The sequence below is a fragment of the Phycodurus eques genome, chromosome 8, assembly GCF_024500275.1.
Source record: "Phycodurus eques isolate BA_2022a chromosome 8, UOR_Pequ_1.1, whole genome shotgun sequence".
Classification (NCBI taxonomy): domain Eukaryota; kingdom Metazoa; phylum Chordata; class Actinopteri; order Syngnathiformes; family Syngnathidae; genus Phycodurus; species Phycodurus eques.
The window spans coordinates 925,237-934,515 of NC_084532.1; the positions used below are offsets into that span (position 1 = coordinate 925,237).

Sequence of the window (9,279 nt, forward strand, 5' to 3'; positions counted from 1 at the left end):
ATTTGATGTTGAATCTCATGCTTTTATTTTGACACTAGCACTGTAGAACTGGAAGTGCTGTGATTCGCGTGATGTGACATGCATGAAGCTGAGCGAGAGACAGAAATATCGGCGTGGAGGGGCAGGCGTCCCATCCATATGCAGTAAGAGAGTGAGACTTTTTGTGAATCAATGCCAATATATGTATGTGTTGACTAGTCCGATGACCCTGACATCCACATCTTCAAGGCCTTAACTTTGAGTAGTGATGCAGGAAGGCGGTCCCACTCTTCTTTGCGACATGTCTACTGTCTGTCCTATAGTTCTGGTAAAGTGGCACCACCGGGTTTTCGACATCCTGGCATTCGTGCATCGGTCAAGCTGGTTGGTGCAAAGTTTTTCTGACCCTCCAACCTCCGTATGACGGCACGTTTAGGATGGTCGAGCACGGTCCTAAAGGTTTTGTGCTGGAGATAGGTGGACATGGAGTGGGTGTTTCTTTGGATAGGCTTAAGCCAGCTCACATGGTAGCAGGCGAGGTACTGCTGCCGGCCCAAGTCCCTGGAAAGACTTTCGTTATGATTCTCCTTCTGGGTGTTCTGGGGGGGAGGCATTTGGACCATGTCTCTCACCCATTAGGCAGGCAGGTGGGGACGTGCGGGAGACTATTGGCGCTCATGGTTTTGCCGCAATATTGTTTTGTTGACTTCAGTTTTTGTGGGCAGTCAAGGAATAAAGACGTGTTTGAACTCAACAATGTGCATTCCTTTATCCTGCCACAATATCATGTATTGTTTGTTAAGTAATTTCATGTGCAAATGTGAACATGTGCAGTTAAAAGCGAGTTTGCGAACTTAATTGGGACATGGGTTTATTAAAGCCTGGAAAAAATGGTTGGGTTACGTCAGGCAAACAAATCATGCGAGTGACTCACTTTGGCGCTGACAGGGAAAAGCTGAAAGTCACTTCTTTAGTGAGATGTAGGCTACAAACTAATTTGATGCATGCTAATAGTTGGAGAGGGGTAACTATTAAATAAGCAGCTAATTTAAGTTTCCATTTTGAACTTGCTGTGGATATGTATGCCCTTACTAGACATAAAAATCCATCTATTTTGTCTTCATTTTTAGTTTCACCCTGTCAATCTGCCTGTATACATTTCTAACTGCACTTTCATTTTGTAAAGTTCCCTCTTTATTTTGTATAGTGTGATGAGTCAGTTGAGTCTTTCAAGATTTCCAGATGAATGTGGAAATGTATGTAAATTTTAAATGATTTCTAAATTTTTTTTTTTTTTTTAAAAAGTACATAGTTTATAGCTCTATTGTGATCTGTAAGGCGCAACTGTAAATGAAAACACTGACTCATAATGTTGAAACTGCACATATTTTTGTTGACATTTGAGATTGCTCATATGATTTGAAACAAGATTTGCAATAAGATAATAATCATTAAATGGGAATATTTCCCCAAATGTAGTTTTAATTATGTACACCCAAAAAAATGGTGAAAAATTAAATTGTTGTTATTTATAGCTTGGAAGGCACTTGAGATCAATTTGGGATGAAAGTGGCTCGTGAACTAAAATGAGTTTTACACCTCTGGTGTCGATAAAGCGCTGTATAAGTACATTCATTTACCATTTAACAATGCCTCTCTGGTAGAGAATGAGCCTGAGATGGTGTGCGAGATATCAAGGTTCCGACCAGACTAAGCTCACCTCGGGCCCACCTCGACATACAATTTGGACTCTGGAACGAAGCCTCTTGAAGGGATTGGACTAACTTCCAGCATATAGTATACATAAATGCATTTCGGACCTGGGCCTTCAGTGGGACTGAGGTGACCTCATCCACCCTTTACTACCATCACCATCACTATCACATCACAGTTTTACAAAATGATATGCAAAAATACAAGATAACAAAGTGTGGAAATACGGAGAGAGGCACTTCACGTATTTGGAGGAAAAACATTCTTACTTATGAAAGAAACATACACTATATTGCCAAAAGTATTCGCTCACCTGCCTTGACTCACATGATTTTTATCCATCCATCCATCCATCCATTTTCTACCGTTTATCCGAGGTCGGGTCGCGGGGGCAGTAGCTTTAGCAGGGACGCCCAGACTTCCCTCTCCCCAGCCACTTCATCCAGCTCTTCCGGGGGGATTCCGAGGCGTTCCCAGGCCAGCCGAAGGACGTAGTCTTTCCAGCGTGTCCTGGGCCGTCCCCGGGGTCTCTTCCCGGTGGGATGTGCCCGGAAGACCTCACCGGGGAGGCGTCCGGGAGGCATCCGAATCAGATGCCCCAGCCACCTCACCTGGCTCCTCTCGATGTGGAGGAGCAGTGACTCTGCTCTGAGATCCTCCCAGATGACCGAGCTTCTCACCCTATCTCTAAGGGAGAGCCCGGTCACCCTGAGAAGGAAACTCATTTCGGCCGCTTGTATTCGGGATCTTGTTCTTTCGGTCACGACCCACAGCTCGTGACCATAGGTGAGGGTAGGAACGTAGATCGACCGGTAAATCGAGAGCTTCGACTTTCGGCTTAGCTCCTTCTTTACCACAAGGGACCGATACAAAGGCCGCATCACTGCAGACGCTGCATCGATCTGCCTGTCTATCTCCCGTTCCATTCTTCCCTCACTCGTGAACAAGACTCCAAGATACTTGAACTCCTCCACTTGGGGCAGGATCTCATCCCCGACCCGGAGAGGGCACGCCACCCTTTTCCGACTGAGGAACATGGTCTAAGATTTGGAGGTGCTGATTCTCATCCCAGCCCAGTATTATATAGTGTATAAGTGGAACCTCGATTTAACAGACCAATGGGGGATTCGTCCGTTAATGCCATTTCTCTGTTAATTTAAAGTACTTTTTCGCAGCCCAAAAACAACCAGAAAAGTACAAAATGATTGTAGATTAATGTAAAAATAATTTAAAATGTTTGAAAAGTTTTAAAGTTGACCTAAACCTACCTTTAAACATTGCTGTGATGGTCAAGGGTGTTACACAGAGGCACATTAAAATCATTTTCTGAGATTATCAATAGGACCAACATAAGAAGAAAAAGAAGCAATTGCTGAGGGTATTAGCTCAGCGAGCACAGTAGTAGTATATCTAATATCATGGCTGCTGTAGTGTTGGTTGTGGTCAGAACGATGGCAGTGGGTCAAGACTTCAAATTCTACAAGAGGGTTAAGGCGCCTGGAGGGAAAGCCCAATACTCCAAACCTCATGAATAGTTCACATGCAATAATAGTCGACACATCAAACAGTTCAAGGTTTTACTGCAATGCTTCAGGATTGACAATATTTGTTGTCATCTTATTCTCTGACAGTATACAGAAATCATTAGATCTGCCAACCAACATAAAACTAACCATGTGAAATCCAGAAACAAATTGATATTGGAAACTGAAGCCTTCTGACTTGAATTGGTAAATCATTATAAAATGCTATTCGGGGTAGAAATGCTGTCTCACCTTTAGAAGGACCTGTGATTATAATAGCTTCAAGCACATTCGGCAACATCTATATACTTAAAGCTCAGACTTTGCGTGTCTGTTTTCAGGGAGCTTTCTGGAGCGGGAACATTTTCTTGCATGTTTTTGAGCGTTCCTGCACGTTTTTGCACGTTTTTGTTGTGATTGGTCCGTTTTAGTCACATGCTGTGATGACGTAATCAGCGTTCCTCCTGGTTCCACGTAGCACCCACGCCACCGCCTTCTTGATCTATTTGCAGCATAATTAAACGTATCATCTGTTCATCTAGGTCCATTTGTTCTCGCAGACTCTGTTCGACGGTCGCCATTTTTGTTGCATTGTTCCTTGTTACGGAAAGGAAAGTAAAAACGGCTACAAGAAATGGCCAATAAATGCAGAGGAAACTCCATCCTATGGCGTCCTAGCCAATCCCGGCCGTAGCGACACCCCCGACTTGGAGGAGAACTGCAGGACAATTTCAAAGAGGCATATATAGAGATATATATATAGAGGCAAACTGCGAAGGGATTGACGCAGTGACGTCAGCGCGGTCGCCGTCCGCGGGGGGCATGAGGAAATAAAGTGACCGGATTGACCGCAGTAGATACACAGCCGCTGAATGACTCGACGCTGACGCTCCTGTTGGTCGAGACGCGTTTCACCAATTTGCGTGGGCTCTGTGGTAGCTACGGGGAGTGATGGAAGTGCGGGAGACGGTGCGGGACTCGGGTGAGAAGTGGGAGGATTCTTACATACGCGGACCCTCCTCTCTCGTGTTCTCTCTCGCAGTCGGTTATCAAGCCTAATGGAAAGGGCGGAGAGATCCTCAAGAGGAGGGCTCGTACCGGACCGATAGCTCATCCTTGAGTTGGTCGGAGAGGCCATTTGAAAAAATGCCCCCAAGCGCCGCGTCGTCACCACCCGCATTCACATGCCAATATCCGGAACTCAATGGAATATTCCGCTGCTGATTCAGCGCCCGGCGTGAACGTGAGGAGGCGATGGGTGGCTTCTTTGCCCTGAACTGGGATGTTCAAATACTTTGCGGAGTTCGGATCGAATGAATGAAGTACCGGAGAGGAGTTTTGCCATAATGAAATGGACCATTTTGCTGCTTTGCCGCGGAGGAGGTTAGTGACATATGTTACTTTGGAAAGTTCGGTGGGACAACTGTACGGTTGGAGATTAAATACGAGTGAGCAATTAAGAATAAACTGGCTACATGCACCTAGGTCCTCGGAGTAGGGCTCGGGCGGAGGGACATGAGGTTCTAAGTATTCTGTCACGTGTGGGGAGTAGCTGGACCAAAGAGCAGGCGGGGGCAGATGTAAAATTATGAAGTTTATTGAGGAAAGGTTATGGAGGTGGTCCTGGATGTGTTGGCAGGCGGCGGCGTGGACAGGTGGCAGGCTTGGTGGCAGGAATGACGTAGGTCAGGAACACAGGAGGCCACTGGGAACGAGGAGACACAAGAGTCGAGTAGCTTACATGAGTATGGTGGGCCGTGGTACCGCTAGGAGAGGCTGCAATACTTAGGCGAGGATTTCCGGGAACAGGCAGGCTTATGTACACTGGTGGTGATGAGGCTGATTGAAGACAGGTGCTGAAAACAGGGGGGGAGGGGGAATAATCATCATATGTATCACTGTAATAATGTTAATATTGGTGCTGTGTTTGCAGCCTGTTGAATTGGCTCTAAGTGAATCTATAAATTCAGATTTTGTGGCAATCAATTATGTGTTAAACATAATGCAACGTGTGATGCGACTAAACTGCCATTGAACTCAAGAGCACAAAACAAGACAAAACCAAAACCAACAAAAGAAAGAGAAGAAAACAAAAACAAACAACTCCAGACCAAACCAAAAACAAAACCAACAAAACAAAAACAAGAGAAGAAAACAGCGGTTAGTTCCCGATTAACCCTATATTTGCTGGTACCCCAAACGGTGGGATTTGACTTTGGACTTGGGAAATGTCCAGGAAGCGGAAGAGAATATAGCGCATGAAGTTCAATTTGTAAGAGCGGCGGCACGGCTCGCAAACCCGGAAATGTACAATATTCTGGTCTGGTCGATCGGGAAGGAAACAGTTTCCTAACCACGTTCACCGCGCCATAGTTCAGTCAGGTGGTTTTCTTGAGCGGCCGATCGGTCGTCCACTGGTTTTGACGACATTCAAAATCGTAATCTCCGTTGCACGCCGTCTTCACGTCCCAGTTTACATTCAATCAAAATGCACAGAAGCTTTCCCCTAAGGTGAAAATACTGTACGTTTCCGGGTTTGCGAGCCATGCGGCGGCGTCGCCTCGGCTCTAGCCATATAAATAGTACGTAAAGCATCAAATGTCGTTTAACATCGATGCTAAACTATATTCAAAATGTATAATGAAAAAGGTTCGTCTTTTTGTTTTAGTGTTTCTGCTTTTGTTTTTGTGTTTTCTGAAATGTTAAAGTGTTTTGTATTTTGTTGTTGTGGTTCATGAAATGTTAAAGTGTTTCGTGCTTTGTTAATTTGTTTTCTGAAATGTTAAAGTGTTTTGAGTTTTTTGTGGTTCCTGAAATGTTGAAGTTGTTTGTGTTTTGTTTTTGTGTTTTCTGGAATGTTAGTGTTTCACAATTTGTTTTACACTTCCAGGCCACCGTAAGATTAGCCATGCGATGACAGATAAACAAAAGGCTTACATCCTTGTAATCACGCTGAAGTTTGCTATGTCAGAGAAATGTGCAAGATTTAATAAGACACACAGCTTCGCATAAACACACAAAAAAAACCCACGCCGCTGCGCAAAGTCATAACTGCAGATTGCGGCATATAACAATCCTTTTAAAAAATTTATTATCTGTTTGATGTTGAAATTGTTATATTCTAAGATTTTGATCAGGTGACAAGGTATGAGGAAAATAAAATTCATTGATAATCTGTTCCCTCAGTTTAGTAATCTGTACCCTCAATTTAGTAATGTGTTTAGGAAACACGCAGGCTAATTGTAGCCAGTCCTGCTAGTACTGCTATATAATGATAAACCCCCTCGAACTATAGCAATATTGCCTTTCAGTTGAAAAATGGGATGTAGGATATATCACGACATGACAATTTATACACAGAATTCACACAAGTAAGAATATAACATACAAATAGAATTTACTTCACTTGACAGATATACGTAGGTATACGGAGCCCCAGACATTTGCTAAACTGAGGGAACGGATTACTAAACTGAGGGTACAGTTTACTAAATTGAGGGTACGGATTACTAAACTGAGGGTACAGTTTACTAAATTGAGGGTACGGATTACTAAACTGAGGGTACAGTTTACTAAATTGAGGGTACAGATGACTAAACTGAGGGTACAGTTTACTAAACTGAGGGAACAGATTATCAATGAATTTTATTTTTCTCATACCTTGGCACCAGGGGGGCTCCGTAATTTTTTTATCAGTAGGCTACTCTCGTTTAGGTCTCAAGGCTTCATTCTCACTATATCATAAAAACAAAACAAACATCTTGCGCTACAATATCACAGCGTTACACTAGTTAATCACCAGTCCTCAAAAAAAAAAACATTTTCCCACAATTTCCTGTATGTTCCCCCGCAGCGACAGCTCAACAACGCATTGTTTAAGTAGTAACACACACACAGATACATACAGCAGCCACAGCGAACAACAGATCTTCCTGTAATTAATCAAACAAAGTACTTCCATCAAAAACTTGGCCAAGATTCCAGCAGTCGTCTCTCGAACACCATACACATACCTGTACATAAACGCACCAACACACCAATCAGCAGACCGCACAGTCACTCACACAAAGACTTCTTGTCAGTCGGATAGTCTTGTCTGCAGTCTCAAATACCTTTAAAGCTTTTGTCATCATTTTAATGTCTGTAAAGCACTTGGTGTTATATTTTTAATGTACAACCAATTCCAATGAAGTTGTGATGTTGTGTTAAACAGGAGCTTCCCTGAATTGCTCAGTCATTCACAAGCAAAGATGGGGCGAGGTTCATACAATGTTCCTCAACATACAATTGCAAGGCATTTGGGGATTTCATCATCTACGGTCCATAATATCATCAAAAGGTTCAGAGAATCTGGAGAAATCACTGCATGTAAGCGGCAAGGCCGAAAAACCAACATTGAATGCCCGTGACATTCGATCCCTCAAGCGGCACTGCATCAAAAACCGACGTCAATGTGTAAAGCATGGGCTCAGGAAAAAAGAGAGTAAAAGGTAAAAGTCTTACGAGTTGTCACCACTTACTGAAGCCCAGACAAAAAAAAACCTTTGTTATATCGAAGTGAGAGAGACAGAGAAGGCAAGCAAAACAATTATCCTTGTCCGGCTGCACTCAATTTATCTTGATCGAAAAACAGCTAGTAGTGACAACATGGCTAAGAACAACTATTGTTGGGAAGGTTGTATAAAACTAATAGAAGTAAAACGTACATTTTCCAACTCATACGCACGGTGTTAACTATGTTAACTGACTTAATAACACTTTACCAGTATAGTTTAAGACTATTTTACTCCTATTCTTGAAAGGTTGTTTCGGCTCTAACTTAAATTAAACAGGTCCTGACTGTTATACCAAGACCTTTGAATTTTCCTCGGTCAGCACCAAATTCAAATGATCGTTCAGAGAGCTGCCTTCAAGAAGTGTGGTTAGATTTTTTCCCGACCTCTGCTAAGGTTATTCTATCGAGGTGTGGCCTAATGTGACCGTGGCTACCGCTTCACAAACAGCTGTGGGGCCATAAGTGAATCCCTCTCTACCCCAGCTTCAGCAAGCTTCGGTCGCTGTTTAAGGTCCACTGTGCAATACAAAAGGATAATGGGGAGTTCTAACCCTTTACACGGAGAGCTCGCCAGGACTCCCTTTGTCCTTAAGGTTGCAGGGTTAACCTGGGGTAAGCGAGATCTGACACAGTGGGGGGAAAAATAACAGCTATAATAAATCAACAACTCTAAATCAAATTTCTTTCCTGACGTCAATATTCGCCTCCTAAGCCGCTACTTCCCCTACATGGCTGTATAATGCGAATCTCATACTGCCATAATGTTAACATTTCTTGCCATAGCTTCTCCCATAGTCTCTCCAAGTGACTACAAACCCCCGCTGACAAGGGAGAAGTTTGACTCTCTCTAAGCAACGGACACCTCCTAAGTATATGTACTTCACATCATTTAACCTTTATTTCTGCCCTTCAAGGGCAGGTGACCTGTTTAACACCATTTACAAAATTACCTCAACTGTGTCCCCATCAGATTCTGACCAGCCACCGATCACCAACCGACTCTGACATCAGCCAAACATCGTCCTTGATTACTTCTAGCATTGTCCATTTTTTGTCCCCCTCAGAAACAGACTTTTTTATCACATTATTACGACCAACTTGGCAAACGCTGATTCATAGGATCATTCCGCTCTCTTCTGGTCAGCTGTTCACGGTCTCCCCCTCAAGGTCTTGTAATTTGCTCCCTTTCTGCAATGAAAGACATCTTCTTTCACACAGACGCAGTCATCATGTTTAAGAGTCTCGCTGATTCGTTCATGACAAATTATTAAGGCGGGCCCCTCTTTCTGGCTGCACAACGTGGCTTTAGTCTCCGTCAATGTCGACGGTGTTCTACCCTGTCATGGCCGTGATGGGCCGCTGTCACCGGAGATGAGATGGGACACACTGGGTTTTCATTTGTCAGTAAGGTCAAGTTTGCACTAACGGGGCCTCCCGTAGTCACCTGTTAAGCAAAGGGCGTTTCTGTCTAGTGCGTATCTTCTGAGTTCTTCCTTACATCCGATTACC

General features: G+C 43.6%; 1 long non-coding RNA gene across 1 annotated transcript; it reads right to left on the reverse strand.

Moving 5' to 3' along the window:
- Positions 1-3,278: 3,278 nt before the first annotated feature.
- LOC133406586 (uncharacterized) lies at positions 3,279-8,925 on the reverse strand. The gene is made up of 3 exons (XR_009769068.1): positions 8,721-8,925; positions 5,001-5,071; positions 3,279-4,920 (listed from the first exon to the last, which is right to left on the reverse strand). It is a non-coding gene; the product is annotated as an uncharacterized LOC133406586 (long non-coding RNA).
- Between the last annotated feature and the right edge of the window lie 354 nt (positions 8,926-9,279).